The sequence below is a fragment of the Arachis hypogaea genome, chromosome 15, assembly GCF_003086295.3.
Source record: "Arachis hypogaea cultivar Tifrunner chromosome 15, arahy.Tifrunner.gnm2.J5K5, whole genome shotgun sequence".
NCBI lineage: Eukaryota > Viridiplantae > Streptophyta > Magnoliopsida > Fabales > Fabaceae > Arachis > Arachis hypogaea.
In genome coordinates, this window is record NC_092050.1 from 132,498,084 (window position 1) to 132,511,968 (window position 13,885).

At 34.0% G+C, this 13,885-nt stretch overlaps 1 long non-coding RNA gene across 1 annotated transcript; it reads left to right on the plus strand.

Moving 5' to 3' along the window:
- The first annotated feature begins 2,924 nt into the window (after nt 1-2,924).
- On the plus strand, nt 2,925-7,040 carry LOC112750745 (uncharacterized). The gene is made up of 4 exons (XR_003175989.3): nt 2,925-3,781; nt 3,854-4,104; nt 4,186-4,329; nt 6,820-7,040. It is a non-coding gene; the product is annotated as an uncharacterized lncRNA (long non-coding RNA).
- The last annotated feature ends 6,845 nt before the right edge of the window (nt 7,041-13,885 follow it).

Genomic DNA, 13,885 nt, shown 5'->3' on the forward strand with positions numbered 1-13,885 from the left:
TGAGGTTCAGCTCCAGGTAAGCAAATTTCCTTCAAAACATCATCATACCTTTGGTTGTTGTTCTCTCTTCTCTGGTGGAATGGCATTTCAGAAGGTGTAGAAACTGTGACTCTCAACTTGAGAATCCTTCTTATGCTTGCTGGACTGAAGTCTATTTCTTTTCCTCTCACAAAGATATTGAAAGTGAGAGGCTTTTTCGCCAATGTTTCCTGGTTGGTGAGCCATGTATTTGCCATGAATTCTGGCACTAGAAGTTGGCCCACCCTTGGCCTTGGTTTAGTTAGTTCTTGCCACCCTCTCCTCATTATTTGATCTTGTATTACTGGATATTCATCTTCTTTGAGCTTAAAAGGAACTTCAGCAATCACTTTTTTTCCACATCTCCAGTTATAGAACTTTTCTCCTTTTCTGTCGAAGAAAACCTGTTCGAGTCATATGAAGGAGTTGCTGGTTCTTTTCCCTTTCTTTTGAAAATCTTTAGTGCCATTGTCTATGAGATGATATATTGGAATAATAGAGCTTGATCACCCACACCAAACCTAAGAGGTTGCCTTGTCCTCAAGCCAAGAAATGAAATAGAGGGGTACATCACAAGTAGAGAACGTGTATGGCTTGAATAGAAAGACAAAAGAGCTGTAAGAGAAGCGCATGAATGGTTTTAAATGGTGAAAGAAATGAAATTACTAAAAGAAAAAGAGGCACGGCTATTTATTCAATGAAGAAGAAGTATAAGACAAAGGATAGAAGCACAATGAAAGGGAAAAATTATGGTTGATATATAAAAGGAAGTAGTCTGAAATACAAGAAGAGAGAGAATGAAGATCATGTTATATATATAGAGGAGTGGAGATGGAATGAATGGTGAAGATGGGGAGACATAATTAAAGGGCTTGCATGTAAGTGGGAAAGCGGACAAGACTTTGAAAAGGGTGGCCAATGCATGGGACTTTTGACTAAGGGATAAATGCATGTGGTTTCAAAGTAATTGGAGAGTTGAGTACGGGAAGCTATGCTAGTAGCCTCGAAAAGGGCCAAAGAGTGAAGGCATCTCGGTTGTATAGAGGGAGTTGAGTGTTCAAGGAATCTTCAGATAATGACACAATGACACAACTGAGAGAAGGGATAGGTACCTGCAAGATTTAAAAACACAACTGAGAAGGGATACAACAAATTCAAATTTAAATAATGACAAACCAACATTTTCAATTGAAAAAGAAATAACTAAGCTTAGATAACGCATAATGTTTATTCATGAAATGATTCACACAAAAGACACTTAAACAAATGAATAACTGAACTAGAAATCTATAAACTAATAAAATCATCACCCAATAAAAGTAAACAGAAGTTGACTACCATGGCCAACCAAAATAATTATCTAACAAGAACATTAACCACTACCCAAAAACTAAATTGATGCATATTATTCAATGATAAGCTCAACCAAGAAATCTGTACAAAGTTCGTACAGATTAACCATGCAGTGCAAAAAATACACCATGCAAATTAATTAAGAATGAGGTTGGATTTAATTGGTCAATTTAATTTCTGGAATCAAATAATTTGTTGACTTTTGTTGCTGTCCAATGGCTCAACAATGCCATTCCACGGTAAGAGCAAATGAATAATCTTTCCAAATTAGCCCAAATAGCTCTCTGTTATCTTCAGCTGTTGAGCAGCATAAATTTACTATGGACGGCAAACTGCAATCGCCCATACACACATGACATGCGTACCCATAAAACCCTTTTTACCGTCGGACGGCATAGATATGACATTGCAAACGTGTGCGTACACGCATGACATGCGTACGCACGAAACCTTTTTCTACCCAAGTTATGTGTAGGCGCATAGGATGCGTACGCATGACTCCCGGTTTGCCATTTTGGTTGGTTTAGCCATCCAACGCTCCAATGTTGCCGTCCCACAGCAAGCACAATTGTGTGTCAATGAAGCAAGTTATGCTACTGCCTAGTTCAGCTGTGGGATGCTATGAGCATGCTGTTGGACACTAAACTTGTCCCGTGGCACGACAAACCTTATGCCTTAAGTCACCAATTCATTTTGGTCATTTTGGTTCTGTTTATGCATGTTGAAGGTGCCAGATGGCTAAATGAAATATACATTATGGCCCATTCTAAGATTGGTTACAACATCAAACTTAGCTCCATGCAAAGTTGATTTAACTCTGAATTAAGAATGCATGCATGGTATGTTAATGCAACAAGCCATCTGAAATACCATCCCAGAATTAAAATTGTTGAATCATGCAAACTTGAATTGGCATTTTTAAGACTCTAGGTTTGGAACATTTTAGGCAAGTATGAGATGTAGAATTAGTCAAAACCAACTTAACCTCATGCATGGTTTGTTACCATGCTCATAATGTCTTTCTTGTTGTGATTATGCAGAAAATGTCATGATTATGCAGAATGTTTGAATTATGTGGAATGAAATCTCAAAATTCATGCTAGCATCATAATTGCTACAATAATCAAAGTGTGTCCACTTTTACTGTAAGACCCAAAATTTTTGGAAAAGGGTTACTATGAGCTAATTTTAAATTTAGTATTTTTGTAATTTTAATTTCTAAAATTTTTTATTAAAAAAAATTAAAGCAAATTTCGATTAATTGAATTTGAAATAAATTAAGATTTATTATCCAATTTTATTTATTATTAGATTATTTTTTATATTCAAATCATAAAGTTAATAATTGTAAAATAATAAGAATTTTTATATGATTTGAATTAAATAATTAATATTTTAAATATTAATACTGCTACTTTAGAAAATAAAGAATTTTATTATATCATTTCTAATTTTTAAACTTAGACATTCTATTAAAAATAATTTATAAAATTGATGAATAAATAATATTTTTCTATATACAAATAGTATTGGATTCAAATTGAGTTTCAATTACTATATTTTCTCCAATTCCATTTGAAATTATTAAAACGTCCCTAATCCTAACTTTTGAAAATGAAACCCTACTTCCCCTAGCCCTTAGCAGCCACACCCCAACCCTTCTTCCTTGCCTCAGCAGCAACGCATACAAGATTTCCTTTTATGAAAGAAAGAAAAACAGAAAGCAAGGGGGGAAAACTGGGAAAGGGACTGCCGATCTGAGAAGAGAGGAAGGACGGCGCCAGCGGGCGTCACTGCCGCCGCGCCGCCGTGTTGCACCAGGGAGGATGAGAGAGCGAGGAACGGACAAGAGAGGGAGAGGGTCGCGCCGCCATGGTTGTCCAGGGAGAACGCCGGGGAAGGAGATGTTGCTGCGCTGCCCGGAACCGCGTCCAACTCGCCGCCGTTCAGGCTCCAGTTGCCGTCACCATCGTGCAGTCGCCGCCGCGAAATAGCCTCGCATCCGCCGCCGTCTTCGCGGGGTTTGCGTGACCTCGGTCGCTCCTCGCCGTGGAGCCCGTGTTGTCGCCGTTCAGCTCTGCCGCCGCCGTCGCTTGCTCCTTTGCCGTTGAAGGTGGTCAGTCGCCGATCGGGTCTGGGGGAGAACAAACGCGACAGCCAGAGAGAAAAGCAACGCTGCTGCCATCGCTGCTGTCACCGTGGTGGTCGCCGGCGCTAGGGTCGCCCCTGCCCCCACCGGGGCTCGCCGCTGCTGATGATGGTGAGCCAAGCTGCCGCGTCAGAAAAGGGGTTCATGCCGCCGGAATTCCTCTGCCGCCGCCGGAATTTTTGTTGGAGCTTGTCACCGGAGAAGACAAGCTGCTGTGCCATCCCTTCTCATTCTGACATTGATTCTCCCGTTCATAACGCTGTAACGCTTCCACCCTTGTTATATTTAGCATTTTGTTTCTCTGCTACATTCTTATTTTAATTACGATAGCAGATATCCTTGTTTTGGTACTGCTGTGTTCTGTCGAGAGTGTCGAAATTGTTGCTGCTATTTCTGGGATCCCAAAACGGAGAGGAGAGGAGGCGTTTAACCTTGTCGCGGTTGCTGCCACGGGAACAGGTCCTGGAAACTACTAACAGAGCAGGCTGAGTCACAGTGATTCTGGCTGCCGATGACGGTTCTGTGGCTGTCGGGACCACTGTTGAAGCTTCTGTTCTTGGGTTCAGTCAGTATCCCTTAGTACAGTAAGTATCTCTGCCTTGAAACCTTCTCCGTTCATATCCCGTTATGCGTTTTAAGGTTTTCGCAATGATAATGTTTCCTAGGATTAAGTTATCGGAGCCACATGTTGCGCGTAAGGGTTGTATTTGCTGCTGCGAAAGTGAACAAAGCTGTGATGCAAGCTGCCGATAACTTCGGGTTGATAGAGACTTCCGGTGACGCGTTTGGGTTATGGTTTGCGTTTTGAGGTAGGGGCGCTTCCCGAAAAACTATATTTTGTATATTGGAATTATTACATATGGATACAGGTGAGGATGTGTATTTGGTGATTGTAGCAGTCCTATGTATTATTTGGTTGTTTTGTATGATTATGGGTGTTTGTTTGACTGGACTGTTGTGTGGTTTTGTGAAACGGAGTGTTTTCAAGTTAATTCTTTTAAAGAATTGAGATCGAGCCTAATCCGTTGAGAATTGATTTGAATTGAGTTAATTTTTTTGGTAATGTGAAAAGTCGAATGCACTTTTGGATTCAGAGTGGTTTAATTTAATTTACTTGGTTTTGATAAATGATTTGTTGCTGAACCAATTCTTTAAAGCTTTGGATATGAGTTTAATCGGTTGATAATGAGTTGGTTTTGAAACGGTTTTCTTGAGATATGAAAATAAGATGACTGTTGGATTTAGCTTGCTTTTGAACTGATTTCTGGATTTTGGACCGTTGAAAAGGATTGTGGAACGGTTTAGTTGGGACCCGAACCGGGTGACAAAGTCCAAGTTTTAGGGGAGGTGTTGCCGAAATTCCGGTAGAATCCGGGACTTTACTAAAACGTTATTCAGAAACTCAATAGGTTAAAGACTTCTACTATGTTTTCTGAATTATTAAGAAAGGGATGACTTATGCTTCTGAAATGAATTATTAAAAAGGAAGTTGTGATTTAGTCTTGTTTCTTAAGAAAAGTATTATATTCCCTTGTGAACACGTTATTTAAATGAGACTTATGCTTTAAGACTGTTTTAAATGTGAAAAGGGTTTATGTCTTTGAATTTGACTTGAGGGTTTCAATTAGAGAAGTTTCAGTGACTTTAAAAGAACCTGAATGTCTATCGACAAGTTTCATTCTAAAATGTTTTGGGAAAAGTTTTAAGTACTCTGAGTTCTGAATTTTTGCAAGACTAAAACAATTTGGAGCAGCTGAAACGCTTTAGAATTGCCCATGGGTTTGAAGCTGGTTTTTGTTTAAGTAAAGGAAACGGCTTGAAAAGAGTAATTGATTACATGACTCGATTTGGCTTAGATCCTATTTTGTTACTCAAATCAGGAAGCCAAGGTTTTAATGATTTTAAGTGAATTGAGGAAATGAGTTATGATAATCTCCCCTAAAGACTTGAGACTCTGCCGAGTGACTTTTATTATAAAATTTCTTTGTTGGATGAGTGATTTTGAATATTGCAAAGAGGTCCTTAACTTGCCATGGTTTTGGAAGTTTTGGAAAGAGGATGTCGAGAGTAGCTTTGTTTTAAAAAGGACTTTACTTTGAGTAAAAGCGGCTTATGAGTCTGGGATGATTTGAGAAATGAGAATTTTAAAGCCAAGGCGGGAAAGGATTAATTTTTGAATCCTTTTTTATTTCAAAGTAAAGTGGTTTGAGTAAAAGTGATTTTATGGCTTAAATGCCGATTTTATGAATTTGATGATGTTGAGTGGTGGAAGTGCTATTTTGTTATGAGCCGGAATGGCTGTGTATGATATTGAATTATGGCTGATTGCCGAATGAGTTATGAGCCGTATGGCTGACTATGAATTATGAATTTAAGCCGGATGACTGAGATGGATGTTGATCCATGGCTGAGAATGAATGCATATATGCTGAGATATTGATAATTGTGATTTTGCACTTTCACTATCTGAGACACGAGTTCTCTGGAAGAAAGCAGTGGCTAGCCACCACGTACTTCAGGTGGAGGCTTGAGACTCTGTTGACCCTATGTCGTAAGGGTGGCTTGGCACTGTGAAAGTCCCGGATGAGCTCGCCCCCGTGAATATACACCAGTGAGGGTGTTGGATATGAATTATGATTATAATCATGATAATGATCGAGAATAACTCGAGTTGGGAATGCACGACAGAGGGACGGTCCAATGGTTAGCTACCAGAACTTGTCGGGTTGGCTCTATAACCGACATATGATATCATCAGCCACTAGGACAAGCATGCATCATATGCATCTATGTGACATTGTTTGAGTGTGCATATTGTACTTGGTTTGCCTTTGTGACTACTTGTGATTAACTGCTAATTGTTCTACTTGCAATAACTGTTTGTTTGTGCTTGAATCTTCCTATCTGTGTTTGCGACTGGGACTCTGTTGGACTGTGGTGATTGGTTGTTGGTTGGATTGTTTTGGCTTAGGACCGTGGTTGAAATGAAATGGAACGATGGTTGGTTTCGGTTTTGTGTTTCTAGTTTGGAAAAGTTTGAAAGGCTATTTGGTTCAGCTTAGATAAACCTTTTTGAAAGGCTTTTGAGTTTTTAAAAATTGAACAGTTCCTCTTTCAGAAAAGATTTCCGACTCTACTTTTAATGTAAACCGTTGTTTTTGAAAAGAGGCATAAGACGGTTATTAATCACTAGTACGGTTTATCTTTGCGTATCCTATTACAGTCATTCCCAAAAATCCTCTACTGAGAACCCTTTCGAGGATGATGTTCTCACCTCCCCTACATTTTTTCCCTTTCAGGATATGGGCGCAGAAGTCACGAAGAGTTTATTTAGTTGTTGAGATGCTCTGTATTGTTTTAGTTATGGTTTATTGAACCTTCGCCTTTATCATGATATATTCTGTATGAGGGATAGGAATTGTGTTGGTTAATACTTGTAATATTATATATATATAGAAATAATAACTAAGAGAATAAAGAAATTATAAGAAAAAAAAGCATAAGATAGTAAACTTATATAGATGAACTTGTACTATTATTGTTTGCAAAGTTGATACAAACTTGATAATGATTACAAATATTTGAAGAATATATGAAGTAAGAAGATATAAGAGTAGAGAGGTTTCTTGAGCTTTCAAGTATTTGATGCCCATGAATGAGTGAGGTCTTTGGTATTTATAGACCCCAAATGATTACTGTTTGGGTACTATTTGCCGACAGTACTGTTTGCTTTTACTGTTTTGCCGACATTTACTGTTTTGCCGACAGTTACTGTTTTGCTGACAGTTATTGTTTGCTTTTACTGTTTGCCGACATTTACTGTTTACTTTTTATTTTTACTTTTTTACTTTTTTTTTAACAGAGATCATTTTTCTTTATGATTGGGCTTTTACATTGATTTCATATATAGTTCTTACTACATTTCAAATAGACCTTGAGAGTCTTGATAATAATGAGCTGGGCTGGACTGTGCCTCTTCGTCTTCTCCAAGAGGTACTGTTTGTATTGCTTGTAGAGAGCTTTGGATATATTCCTCTGAGGTTGTCGCTGCTAGGGCTGCCATAATTTGTCGTTTCTGCGCTAAGAATTAGGTCTCTTTTTTATATGCTATTTGTTCATTGGTGGTTGATCAATGGTTAACATCACAAAAGCGTCTAGCAATAACAGCCTTAAGCACCACCAATGAACAAATAGCATATAAAAAAGAGACCTAATTCTTAGCGCAGAAACGACAAATTATGGCAGCCCTAGCAGCGGCAACCTCAGAGGAAGATATCCAAAGCTCTCTACAAGCAATACAAACAGTACCTCTTGGAGAAGACGAAGAGGTAGAGTCCAGCCCAGCTTATTATTATCAAGACTCTCAAGATCCATTTGAAATGTAAGAACTATATGAAATCAATGTAAAAGCCCAATCATAAAGAAAAATGATCTCTGTAAAAAAAAGTAAAAAAGTAAAAGTAAATAATAAATGACGGCAAACAGTAAAAGCAAACAGTACTGTCGGCAAATAGTACCCAAACAGTAATCATTTGGGGTCTATAAATACCAAAGGCCTCACTCATTCAGGGGCATCAAATACTTGAAAGCTCAAGAAACCTCTCTACTCTTATATCTTCTTACTTCATATATTCTTCAAATATTTGTAATCATTATCAAATTTGTATCAACTTTGCAAGCAATAATAGTACAAGTTCATCCCTGTAAGCTTATTATCTTATGTTTTCTTTTCTTATAATTTCTTTATTCTCTTAGTTATTATTTCTATTTTTATAACATGAAAGAATTTCAAAAAAGGCTAACTTCTTTAAAACTTGTTAGAAGAAAAATGAAAATAAGAGTGATGGCAATAAGAAGCAAAGTAAGAATTAATAACTGAATCTTCAGAACTAACAGTAGAAATAGCGAAGATAAACAAGAAAATAATAAATGCCAAAAAGTTGCTACAACAGATTAAAACCATAAAATTAGTAAAAATCGTTAAGGAGAGTATTAAGAATAAACACATTCATCATGTTAGAAGAATGAATTATTTTCATGTGCAAAATATGATACGATTTTATGATATACAATCAAGAATACAAGCCCTTAGATCTTTACAAATGGATTTTGAACCTTTACAAGATCCTTCTTTACAACTACAAGCTCAATCCATACAAGCGCAACCTTTACAAGTGGTATCAGAGCTAAGGGGAAGGTATTTGATAACATTTATAAAGTATTATTTTTTCGAGTTTTTACTACAAATCTGTTCTATAAACTAAAGTTTTATAGTTAAAACTTTGAAGTAGCAGTGAGAACTGTTAATACGTTGGTCGGCCCAAATCGTAGTCCCGGTTGTAAGTCCTAACTAAGGCAGTGAATCTGTTGGTTAACGGGGGTGGTCTCGTAACTCACAAAGTTCTAACCATAAAATGGCTAGTTTGTTGAGAACGATGAGTAGTTTAAATCTAGAAAAAAATAATCCTTTAGTAATAAAAACAGTTAATGATGAAGCATCCACCTCTGGAACTAAAAATGAATTAGAAATAGCTAAGTTAGAAGAAAGTTTTTATAATTGGAATATACCTATAATAGATAAAGATAAAGTATATAAAAAGAGAAATTTCTAGGAAGGAAGAAATTATGAAATTCATATGTTAGAATATTGTAAACCAGGAACAAGTAGTAATAAGATTATTACCATCTTAGAAGAAGATAAGTTAAAAGAATATAGCAGTAAATGATATAACTTCATCCATATAGGATTAATACAAGTAGCTATAAAACTTAATTTTAGAATAGGAATTAATCTGCCTATATTATTAACCTTAAGAGATACTAAATTCTAAAATTTTAGTGACTCATTAATAGGAATATTAGAAAGTAACTGTCATGATGGACCATTTTTTTTAATTGTTACCCAAATTATGCTATGAATTTAAAAAATGAATACACATTGCAAGCCTTAAAATTGCAAGTAAGATCTGATGAGACAATTATAAATGAGAAATATGATCCATTCGAAATAATCTATAGAATATATTATAAAATTACTAAGGTTAATTATGACTTTAAAGCATTAAGATAATCCCCAAAAGAAGAAACGATAATTATGCATGCAAATCTTAAAAGATCTAATATACAAACCCCTAGAAGGTTAAGACATGAAGAATTAAAAAGCAGAATGCCTGAAGAATGGGTAATACCTGATGGTATTGAAGAGCTACAAATACAAAACACTAGAATAAGAGAAATAATAAGAGAAGGACCAGATATTAGAATTAGGATGAATAGATCTCAATCATTAAGAATTTCTGATAATGTTGAAACTATTAGTCATAGAAATTCTATAGATAACTCATCAATAGGAAATATGGATAATATTGTAGGAATTGACAACAGAAGGCCACATATAGCCACTACTGTATACAAATCACTTTCAGAATTTGATCCAATGGAATCACAAGTTTTATCAGTAATTATTAAGGAAGAATCATTTGAGATTGATAAAGAATGGATAAGACAAGATTTTAATGCTGATTATAATAAACCACTAAGAGATTGGTATTTTACCAACCATTCAGAAAATGAAGTTATTAGACTAAGAGAACTATTCTATGATTTTATGAAAGAAAATAGAATTAGTTTATACTTCTTTGATTGGTATGTTAATTATTACTCTAAAACCGATAAGAAATTATGTCCTTTAACAAAACCAACTGTTGTTTGGAAAACAAGCTCAGGATCAGTAATAGAATCTGAATATCCTCCTAAAGAAACTATCAAAATACCAATTGGAAAAGACCTAGAAGTTGAAGCAACACCCTATAAAGATAGCAATGTAGAAGGAAATATAGAAAAAAGAGATATTAAGAAATTACATCAACAATTAAACTTTACTAATACCATGTTAGATATAATGAAAAATCAATTAGGAAGAATAGAAAATATGGAAAAAGTCATTAAGGTAGAAAAACCTATAGAAAAACCTATATATAAGTTACAAAGTTTAGATAATATTAGTTTAAAATCTAAAGTAGAAGCAGAAGTTGAAGAACTAAAAGAAAAACTTAGAAGTATTAGTCTAGGAAAATTGACAATTAATACATTGCAAAAGGAAGAAGAATTAGAACTAAATAAAATATCCCATAAAATAGATTATCCTAAAACAAGAAATTATTATTCTAGACCATCACCAGTAGATGTAGGCCTAGAAGAGCGAACAAAATTAGTGCAAAATAGCTTTACAAGATCAGACTTAGTAGAATGGAATATAGATGGATTAAGTGAGTAAACCATCTTAGATCAAATGTGTAATATGACTATGGCTGCAACTGCTTATAAAATGAGGAAAGCCTCCGATAAAGAAGCAGCAATTATGATAACCCAAGAATTTACAGGACAATTAAAAGGTTGGTGGGATAATTTTCTCAGCATTCAAGAAAAAGAATTAATTATTAATAGTATTAAACAAGAAGTTCAGTCACCAGACGCTACATCCACATTAATATATACCATTATTAAAAATTTTGTAGGAGATCCCAGTACTTTTAAAGATAGGATAGGAACTCAATTAATGAATTTAAGATATCCAACCATGTCTGATTATAGATGGTATAAAGATGTCTTTATGTCAAAAGTTATGATAAGAGATGATGCACATGCACCTTTCTAGAAAGAAAGATTCGTAGTAGCTTTACCAAAATTATTCTCTGAAAAAGTATTACAAAAACTACAAACATAGTTTGGGATCCAGATTCCCTATAACTCATTAACCTTTGAACAATTGCATAATATAATAGTACAAACAGGTATAAAAGTATGCACAGATACCAAGATACAACAGAAAATAAAACAAGAAAGTATCACGGGAAAAAGAGAGCTTGGCACTTTCTGTTATCAATATGGAATAACTCCTGAAAAAGCACCTAGTGGACAGCATAAAATTAAAAAGAAAAAATTTTATAAAAAACCTAAATATAATATAGACAAACCCCTTTATTATGAACAGAAATATTATAAAAAATTCCATAAAACTCTTAAAGGAAAACCTAAATCTTCTAATAAGAAAAAATAAGTAACATGTTGGAAATGTAAAAAACAAGGACATTATGCTAATAAGTCTACGACAGAATAGAAAATAAAGAGATTAAACATGCTTTGACAGCAATATTAATCAATTCAGAATCAGAAGAAGAATCAATTTATGAGGATTCTTCTGAAACTGAAGACTATTTTATACAACAATTAGACCTTATGTCAGAAGAAGAAAGCTCAGAAGGAAATAGTGGAAAAGAGGAACAGAATAATTGTTTAGGAATATGATTATGTAACTGTAGAAATTGTGAAAAAACTGTAAATGTTTTAATTAGAGAACAAACCTCTACACTGGTCAAAATAATAGACAAGTTAGAAGATACTCCATTAAGAGATGAGTTCATAAGACAATTAGCTGAATTAGTTAAAAAAGAAGAAGAAAGTAAGCAAGAAATAAGACCAATAGAAATAAAAGAAATTTATAATCGTTTTAAAAACCCACAAGAAGTTTTCCTTAATTCTCTCAAAGAGGAGATAAAAAAGTTAAAAAGAGAAGTTTCAGAATTAAAACAGACAAAATATCAATATGGACTATAGATTACTAAAAATAGAAGGAGAAAATATAATAAAAATCCAAGAACAAATTTTGCAAAATAATGTTAGAAAAACAGAGGAGATTAGTAACATAACAATTCCCGAGAATTATATTAACCTGGGTACAGAAAATTATATAAATATACTAACTTTATTAGTAAGCCAAAAGTGGTTCACTACGATAAACTTAATAGTGGGAGAAGAAAAATTTGATTTTATAGCTATGGTAGATTCAGGAGCTGATGTCAATTGTATATAAGAAGGATTAATACCTACAAAATATTATGAAAAAACTACAGAAAGAGTCCTAATGGCAGAAAATGATAAAATGACTATAGACTATAAGTTATCTAAAGCAAAAATTTGTAAAAATAGAGTATGCTTTGCCACTACATTCTTTTTGGCAAGAAATATATCTCATCAAGTTATATTAGGAAATCCTTTTACTTTATTATTATATCCCTTTAATGTCGACATCGATGGAATAACTTGTACACGAATCCCCAATCATTCTGTCCATTTTGAATTTCTCACTAGACCAAAGCAACATGAGCTCAATATGTTACAACACCTATCTACACAAGTTATTGTTATGGAAACAGAAATAAAACAAATTAATTGTTTGAGCTGAGAGAACATTTTACAACACCTACCACTCCAAATTAATATTATAGAAAGAAAGACAAGACAAATTAACTATTTAAACCAGGAAGTTACATATAAAAGAATAGAAGAACAATTACAAACTCCAGAAATACAAGATAAAATAAAAGCAATTGAAGAAAAAATTAAGAAAGAATTATGTAGTCTAAACCCTACAGCTTTTCAGCATAGAAAATTATATGAAATATCTTTACCATATGAAGATGGGTTTAATGAAAAAAATATACCAATAAAGGCAAAACCAATACATATGAACAAAGAGTATCTAGAATATTGTAAAAAAGAAATACAAGAATATCTGGATAAGGGACTAATAAGACCTTCAAAATCACCCTGGAACTGTACATGCTTCTATGTGATGAAAGCATCTGAAATAGAAAGAGGTGCTCCAAGGTTAGTTATCAATTATAAACCTCTAAACAAGGTATTAAAATGGATTAGGTATCCCTTACCAAATAAAAGTGATTTAATTAAAAGATTAAATAAAGCAAATATCTTTTCAAAGTTTGATTTAAAATCAGGATATTATCAAATTGCAGTAAAAGAGGAAGATAGATATAAAACAGTTTTTATAGTACCCTTTGGACATTATGAATGGAATGTAATGCCCCAAGGATTAAAAAATGCTCCAAGCGAATTTCAAGAAATAATGAATAATATATTTTACCCGCATAAAGAATTTACTATAGTATATCTTGATGACGTATTAGTATACTCAAAAGGAATAAAGCAGCATATATATCATCTAGAAAAATTTATGAATATTATAAAAGAACAAGGATTAGTTTTATCAGAAAAAAATGAAAATTTTTACAACTAAAGTAAGGTTTTTAGGATATGAAATTTATCAAGAAACTATAGTACCTATTAAAAGAGCTATTGAATTTGCAAATAAATTTCCAAATGAAATAACTGACAAAAAATAACTCCAAAGATTTCAGGAATGTTTAAATTATGTAGCAGAATTCCTACCTGGAATAAGAGTCACATGCGAGCCTCTTTATAAGAGATTAAGGAAAAATCCACCTTCATGGACAAAAGAAATGACTTCTATAATAATAAAGATAAAAAATACAATAAAAGAAATAC